This window comes from Hordeum vulgare, chromosome 4H (assembly GCF_904849725.1).
Source record: "Hordeum vulgare subsp. vulgare chromosome 4H, MorexV3_pseudomolecules_assembly, whole genome shotgun sequence".
Classification (NCBI taxonomy): Eukaryota; Viridiplantae; Streptophyta; class Magnoliopsida; order Poales; family Poaceae; genus Hordeum; species Hordeum vulgare.
The window spans coordinates 99,592,974-99,601,084 of NC_058521.1; positions in this window are offsets into that span (position 1 = coordinate 99,592,974).

Genomic DNA, 8,111 nt, shown 5'->3' on the forward strand with positions numbered 1-8,111 from the left:
CCTTTGTAACAAATGAGTTTTCGTACGAAATACTCATATATACTTTGAAAGAGATTGTCCGTTTTGTACACGAAGTGCATCCAGTTTTTGCCGCAACCGTCTCAACTTTTTAGCGCATGCTATGTGGGTGAAATGGTGATACCATGCCAACTTTCAACATTTTCAGAGTTCATTTGTAGTGCTTTTCTATGTAAGGGTCATTTAGCTCAAAAACAATCAGTAAATGCATGAAAAATACCAAATGAAGTCAGAAATAGTTGAAAATGGATGATGTGTCTTTGAATGGTGCATTTTGAACACACAAAAAGTCTTGAGTTCAAATAAGTTCAAAAAATGAAAACCCTTTGTAACACACGAGTTCTCGTATGAAACCCTGATACTTCGAAAGAGATTGTCCGTTTTGTACATGAAGTGCATCTAGTTTTTGCCGAAACCCTCTCAAGTTTTTAGCACATGCTATGTGGGTGAAATGATGATACCATGCCAACTTTCAACATTTTACAAGTTCCTTTGTAGTGCTTTTCAATTTAAGGGTCATTTAGCTCGAAAAAATCAGTAAATGCATGAAAACTACCAAATGAAGTGAGAAATAGTTGAAAATTGATGATGTGGCTTTGAATGGTGCATTTTGAACACACAAGAAGTCTTGAGTTTAAGTAAGTTCAAAAAAAATGAAACCCCTTTGTAACGAATGAGTTTTCGTATGAAATCCTCATACTTCGAAAGAGATTGTTTGTTTTGTACACGAAGTGCATCCAGTTTTTGCCGCAACCCTCTCAACTTTTTAGCACATGCTATGTGGGTGAAATTATTTTACCATGCCAACTTTCAGCATTTTCAGAGTTCATTTGTAGTGCTTTTCAATTTAAGGGTCACTTAGCTCAAAAAAATCAGTAAATGCATGAAAAATACCAAATGAAGTCAAAAATAATTGAAAATTGATGACGTGTGTTTGAATGGTGCATTCTGAACATACAAAAAGTGTTGAGTTCAAATAAGTTCAAAAAAATGAAAACCCTTTGTAACAGATGAGTTCTCGTATGAAACCGTGACACTTGGAAAGAGATTGTCCGTTTTGTACATGAAGTGCTTCCAGTTTTTGCCGAAACCCTCTAAATTTTTTAGCACATGCTATGTGGGTGAAATGATGATACCATGCCAACTTTCAACATTTTCAGAGTTCATTTGTAGTGATTTTCAATTTAAGGGTCATTTAGCTCAAAAAAATTAGTAAATGCATGAAAAATACCAAATGAAGTGAGAAATAGTGGAAAATTGATGATGTGCCTTTGAATGGTGCATTTTGGACTCACAAGAAGTCTTGAGTTCAAATATGTTCAAAAAAATGAAACCCCTTTGTAACGGATGAGTTTTCGTATGAAATCCTCATACTTCGAAAGAGATTGTCCATTTTGTACACGAAGTGCATCCAGTTTTTGCCGCAACCCTCTCAACTTTGTAGCACATGCTATGTGGGTGAAATAATTTTACCATGCCAACTTTCAACATTTTCAGAGTTCATTTGTAGTGCTTTTCAATTTAAGGGTCATTTAGCTCAAAAAATCTGTAAATGCATGAAAAATACCAAAGGAAATCAGAAATAATTGAAAATTGATGACGTGTCTTTGAATGGTGCATTTTTAAGACACAAAAAGTCTTGAGTTCAAATAAGTTCAAAAAAATGAAAACCCTTTGTAACACATGAGTTCTCGTATGAAACCTTGATACTTCGAAAGAGATTGTCTGTTTTATACATGAAGTGCATCTAGTTTTTGCCGAAACCCTCTAAACTTTTTAGCACATGCTATGTGGGTGAAATGATGATACCATGCCAACTTTCAACATTTTCAAAGTTCATTTGTAGTGCTTTTCAATTTAAGGGTCATTTATCTAAAAAAAATCAGTAAATCCATGAAAAATACCAAATGGAGTGAGAAATAGTCGAAAATTGATGATGTGCCTTTGAATGGTGCATTTTGAACACACAAGAAGTCTTGAGTTCAAATAAGTTCAAAAAATGAAACCCCTTTGTAACGGATGAGTTCTCGTATGAAACTCTGATACTTCGAAAGAGATTGTCCGTTTTGTACACGAAGAGCATCCAGTTTTTGCCGCAACCCTCTCAACTTTTTAGCACATGCTATGTGGGTGAAATAATTGTACCATGCCAACTTTCAACATTTTCACAGTTCATTTGTAGTCTTTTTCAATTTAAGGGTCATTTAGCTCAAAAAATCTGTAAATGCATGAAAAATACCAAAGGAAATCAGAAATAATTGAAAATTGATGACGTGTCTTTGAATGGTGCATTTTTAAGACACAAAAAGTCTTGAGTTCAAATAAGTTCAAAAAAATGAAAACCCTTTGTAACACATGAGTTCTCGTATGAAACCTTGATACTTCGAAAGAGATTGTCTGTTTTATACATGAAGTGCATCTAGTTTTTGCCGAAACCCTCTAAACTTTTTAGCACATGCTATGTGGGTGAAATGATGATACCATGCCAACTTTCAACATTTTCAAAGTTCATTTGTAGTGCTTTTCAATTTAAGGGTCATTTATCTAAAAAAAATCAGTAAATCCATGAAAAATACCAAATGGAGTGAGAAATAGTCGAAAATTGATGATGTGCCTTTGAATGGTGCATTTTGAACACACAAGAAGTCTTGAGTTCAAATAAGTTCAAAAAATGAAACCCCTTTGTAACGGATGAGTTCTCGTATGAAACTCTGATACTTCGAAAGAGATTGTCCGTTTTGTACACGAAGAGCATCCAGTTTTTGCCGCAACCCTCTCAACTTTTTAGCACATGCTATGTGGGTGAAATAATTGTACCATGCCAACTTTCAACATTTTCACAGTTCATTTGTAGTCTTTTTCAATTTAAGGGTCATTTAGCTCAAAAAATCAGTAAATGCATGAAAAATACCAAATGAAGTAAGAAATAGTTGAAAATTGATGATGTTTCTTTTAATGGTGCATTTTGAACACACAAAAAGTCTTGAGTTCAAATAAGTTCAAAAAATGGAACCCCTTTGTAGCAGATGAGTTCTCGTATATGAAACACTCGTACTTCGAAAGAGATTGTCTGTTTTGTAGACGATGTGCATCCAGTTTTTGCCGCAACTGTCTCAACTTTTTAGCACATGCTATGTGCGTGAAATGATTATACCGTGCTGACTTTCAACATTTTCAAGGTTCATTTGTAGTGCTTTTCAATTTAAGGGTCATTTAGCTCAAAACAAAAATCAGTAAATGTATGAAAAATATCAAATGGGCCGACGGACCGTTTGTCCCGGTTCTAGCCACCAACCGGTACGAAAGTACTCTTCTTCCCGCCCTTTTGCACCAGCGGAAGTGTGGTTTTGGTCCCGGTTGGTGCCACAAACCGAAACGAAAGGTTTCGCATATAGTGCGGGAGGTTTTGAAATTGACCTTTAGTCCCGGTTGGTGTAACAACCCGGGACTAAAGGTGTGCTTTGGTCCCGGTTTGGGCCACCAACCGGAACAAAGGTGTTTGTATATTGTCGGAGTTGTCGAAATTTCCACCAACTTCAATTCCCCCCCCCCATTCTCTCTTCGTCGCTGTCACACCCGAGCCCGTCGCTGCCGGCCCGCGCCTCCTTCACGAGCCCGTCGTCGTCGTCACAGTCGCTCACGAGCCTGTCGTCTCCCCAAGCCCATCACCGTCGCCATCGCTCCCGAGCCCGTTGTTGATCCCGAGCCCGCCGTCGCCGCCGCCGTCGCCCCCGAGCCCATCGTCGTCCCCGAGCCCATCACCGTCGCCGTCTTCGCCGAGCCCATCATCGTCGTCTTCGTCGCCCGTCGCCGCCCGTGGCCGCCATCGCCCGTTGCCGCCCATCGTCGCCGCCCGTCGTTGCCGTCGCCCCCGAGCCCATCACCGTCGTCGTCGTTGCCCGTTGTCGCTGTCGATGTCGCCCCCGAGCCCATCGTCGCCGTTGTCGTCGCCCGTCGCCCGTCGTCGTTCCAAAGCCCGCCGTCGTCTCCCGTCGACGCACCGGTAGCACGTCCATCGATCTCTGCATCTCCCTATTTGTGAATCCATGTGTGTGAGAAGACCTAGTCTAATTGCGAATTCATGTGTGTGTATTACAGTCATATTAGAATATGTTGGGTACATTTTTGAACTCCCCAATGTGACACAAGTTATAAAAATTATAAAAATATTTAGATTAGATTTAGTTACAAATTAAGTTTTTATGTTAATATTTGGGATTATGTATAAAGGGCTTCCCCCAGTTTGAAATATTTGCAGAAACAATGGATATTCCAAGAGACATGGAAAAAAGAAGAAATTTTGGGGGATATAATCCACGGCGGTAGTAATGTTGATTTTTTGCTCACCGAACACGGTGACTACCAAATCCCGGAGGAATGACATTATCATGATGGCTTCGGTGATCGAACAATGGAGCAGGAAGGACATTATCATGATGGCTTCGGTGACTACCGAATTCCGGACGAAGGAGACCATGATGACGGCTCCGGTGACCGAACGGAGGAGGGAGCTATTGAAAAGTCCGGATCGAGCCAAACTTTGGTAACGAGACGAGGCCCGACGAGAAGGTTGGGCAAGGATCAAAATTTCACGATCACAGAACTGTCGGACGATGGCCAACCGATTGAACCCAAGCGGACCAGGGACGCATTTTCTGCTCAGTGCGGAGCTATTGTCAGGGACAACATCCCGATCAGCATCAAGCAATGGAATAAGCCTAAGGGTGACAACGTCCCTGCACGTGATTATGTCACCGATAGGTTGAAAGATGATCTTTGGACCGCGTTGAAGGAAAATTTCACCCTACCGCCAGAGGAGGATCCGAATAAGCCAATTATAGAGCCACTGGTCAAGGCGTGTGCTCTTAAGAAGATGGCAGAATTATTCAGGAGGTGGAAGAAAGAGTTGAAATTAAGGTATGTCGACAAAGGGAAGACTCCAAAATTCGTCGGCCGATTTGAGAAGATTAGAGATCACTGGGCCGCGTTTGTGGCCTACAATTCATCGGAGAAGAGTAAGGAAATGTCAGAGAGAAACAAGAACAATGCTGCAAAGAAGCAGTATCACCATCACACAGGGTCAGGTGGCTACCTCAAAGCCCGTCCGTTGTGGGACAAAGATGAGAAAGACCTGATTGCTAAAGCGGTCCAACCACAGACATGGAACTGGCCTGCCCGTTCAAGGAATTGGTTCTTCGGAGTTGGGGGAACTTTGGACCCTGAAACAGGGGAGTGTCGTTGGATGGATGAGCAACTTGCAACACCCATCAAGAAGCTTCAACAGTGTATCACCGCAGCGCAGGAAGGGGCGTTCTTTCCCGAAAGAGAGAAGGACGAGCTGACTAAGGCCCTAGGGAATGCTGAGCACCCTGGACGAACACGAGGCACACCAGGCTCTGTTCCATGGAAGGTTGGGTTTCCCGGTGCAGCCGGTTACAGAAGCCGAGAGAGAATGAGGAAAGCGGAGCTGAGTGACATGCAGAAGATCAATGCAAGACTACAAATTCTAGAGGAACTTCAGAGCTAGCGAGCTGTCGAACAACCATATCAGCGGCACGAAACTACCCTAGAATTTACCCCGCCATCTCAACGGAGAAGCAACATGGCTTCCACGAAGCTCGTTCAGCCTGACTTCACGGCTCCTAGCTATCCCATGGATACTATCACGGGGTCTCAACCTTGCGAGCTTTTGACGAAATGTCGGAACCTCACTTTCAAGGCTACTATCGGCATTGTTGCACCTCCTCAATCCAACCGAACTTTTCACTGTCGTTCGATTCCACGTGGTTATGCTCTTGTGATGGTGGATGAAGTAAATAAGGATTTTGAGCAGCTCGAGCTTGACCACCCTACAGGTGAAGATGAGAATAATAAGTTGGTTCATGCTTTGAGGAGTACATGTCTATGGCCAAAGGAGTACATCAATCTTCCAAACTAGACGCCTCCTCCTCCTCCTCCAGCGAGTGATCGGGGCACTCCTCATCTTCATCCGACGACTGATCAGGGCACTCCTCATCCTCCTCCGGTGAATGATCAGGGCACTCCGTCTCCTCCGACGTGTGAGGGAACTCCACCTCCTTCTTTGGCTCCTCCTCCGGCGCCTCGGAGCACTCCGCCTCCTTCTTTGGCTCCACCTCCAGCGCGTCGGAGCAGTCCTCCTCCTTCGACTCCTGATCCTCCGGCGCGTTGGAGCACTCCGCCTCCTTCTTCTGCTCCTCCCCCAGCGCGTCGGAGCAGTCCGCCTCCTTCTTCGGCTCCTCCTCCGGCATGTCAGAGCACTCCGCCTCCTTCTTTGGCTCCTCCTCCAGCGCGTCGGAGCAGTCCTCCTCCTTCGGCTCCTCCTCAGGCCAGTAGGAGCAGTCCGCCTCCTCCGCAAGAGCGGAAGACAGACATCGTCGCCGCTCCGCCTAAAAGTACACAAGTAAGAAAGATGTTGCCTCCTCCACAACAGCGGAAGACAGACTCCGCCGCTGCTCTGGCGGCTAGAAGTGATGCAAAGTTTGCAAAAGGAAGAAGTGGGGAACAATTCCCCAGCTCAGCCAACACAAGAAGCAATCGTGCCCCCCGCTCAAGGTGTCTAGCAATATCATCATCGCTAATGATTCAGGGTTGCTGTCCGGTACTAATCCTGGTGATTACGTGAGCGATTCAGTAATTTTTAAGATGTCTGAGGTAACAAATGAAGAACAATATAAATTCGTGCTCGGGTAGCCTCTCATCAAACCTGGTCATCCTCCTCTAACACCGAGGATGCACGAATTGCATGAGTGGTACATGAACATCTTCAGGGAGAAAACGGCTGTGTATATGAGAGTGAACAAAGATCACAAATTCATTGGAGCTTCAGTGGTGCTTGTTGAATTTGAGGAGTTATTTCAATTATACAATGTCCTGTCCCTCGACAAACAAGTCCTAACTTCCTACTATTTGTGAGTATTACTTCCATAGTTAAGTCTCTAGCTCAGCTCGTTCATTGCATGTATCTATAATCATCCTCACTATATATATTATACAGATTGAAGATCATTGAATTAAAAAAACAAGGAATCTTCGACATTGGGTTCATTAGCCAGAATCGGTAAATGTATTGTCGATACGAAATGAAACCAAATAGACCGATGTTAAGTTGCTAAATTCGTTGCTTGCAAATCAAAACAAAAGGGAAATACTCTTTCCTTACAACTTCAGGTGAGTGTTGTTGTCTTCTCTGTATACTCGGTTTCGCTTACTCGAGGTTAACTAGTAAATGTAATTGATGAGTTATATATGTGTGTGCAGTTACCACTGGATTCTGCTATTCATTAAGCTTCACGCGGGAAAAGTAAGTGTCTTAGACTCGAGACGTAAAGATCCCGAGGATTATGCGAGGATGACTTCAATGCTCAAGAAGTAAGTTCAGTCAATACCGGGACCATACCGGCATGCAACTTTCGTTAATTTCCTTATATCAAGTAATCATTTTATTTGTCTCACAGGATTTGGAAGAAGTTCACGAATAAGTTTCGCGGTATGCCACAAGAGTTACAATTTACGCACCCCCTAGTAGGTAGTACTAACTAGCTAGTTCCGCGCATCTCTAATTGATTCAAATTTTCATCAATATATCATTACCATGCTTGCTTATCAGTTTGATTGAACTCTATATATTCTCGTAAAGTGCTTTTACCAGGTAGGTGGGACTGAAAAATGTGCATTCTACGTATGCGAGTTCATTCGCCTCTCGACCTCTGGGCGGGGCATCTGTGACGAACAATTTGAAGTACGTAAATAATATACACAATTTTATTTTATATATTATCATCAATTGTGTTGAGTTTTATTCATATATATGCATGTATTGACCCCCTTCTTTAAATTAGATCTGGAAGAAGCGGGATGAACCCCTATCAGATAATGGCATATGAGCAATTAAAGAGGCATTGGCGGCATTCCTTCTTGACCACGTCATATCTAGTGATGGAGAATACCATGTGGACTATTTGTGATTGGATCTTAGGTAGGTGATGTTAGGCATTGTAAAAGATGTTATATGTTAAAATATGTTATATTGTAAAAGATGTTAACTATTCTAAATGGTTTCTTTCATTTTCTTA